Source organism: Mandrillus leucophaeus, unplaced genomic scaffold (genome assembly GCF_000951045.1).
Source record: "Mandrillus leucophaeus isolate KB7577 unplaced genomic scaffold, Mleu.le_1.0 Scaffold10, whole genome shotgun sequence".
NCBI classification, from domain to species: domain Eukaryota; kingdom Metazoa; phylum Chordata; class Mammalia; order Primates; family Cercopithecidae; genus Mandrillus; species Mandrillus leucophaeus.
In genome coordinates this window covers 7471929-7472612 of record NW_012098098.1, presented here as the reverse complement: position 1 = coordinate 7472612, position 684 = coordinate 7471929, and positions in this window count along the sequence as shown.

Sequence of the window (684 nt, the reverse complement as noted above, 5' to 3'; positions counted from 1 at the left end):
CCGTCTCTACTAAAAATACAAAAAATTAGCCGGGTGTGGTGGTGGGCGCCTGTAGTCCCAGCTACTCAGGAGGCTGAAGCAGGAGAATGGTGTGAACCCAGGAGGCGGAGCTTGCAGTGAGCAGAGATCGTACCACGGCACTCCAGCCTGGGCAATAGAGCAAGACTCTGTCTCAAAAAAATAAAAAAATAAAAATATAAAAATTAGCTGGATGTGGTGGCACGTGCCCGTAGTCTCAGCTACTCAGGAGGCTGAGGCCAGAGAATCGCTTGAACCTGAGAGGTGGAGGTTGCAGTGAGCCGAGATGGCACCATTGCACTCCAGCCTGGTGACAGAGCGAGTCTCTGTCTCAAAAAGCAAACAAACAAAAAGGACCTCAACGAGAAGCATCGTAGAGATTGATGCAGGTCAGTCATTAACTCAGCTTGGAAAGCTTTAGAGCAAGGGTGTCCAATCTTTTGGCTTCCCTGGACCACATTGGAAGAATTGTCTTGAGCCACATATAAAATACACTAACAATAGCTCTGTGCATACATCTCACAGTGTTTTAAGAAAGTTTAAGAATTTGTGTTGGACTGCACTGAAAGCTTTCTTGGGCTGCATGCAGCCCGCAGGCCGCGGGTTGGACAAGCTTGCTTTAGACCAAGGCCATTTCTACAGTTATGGATTGCCTACTTCTAAAAA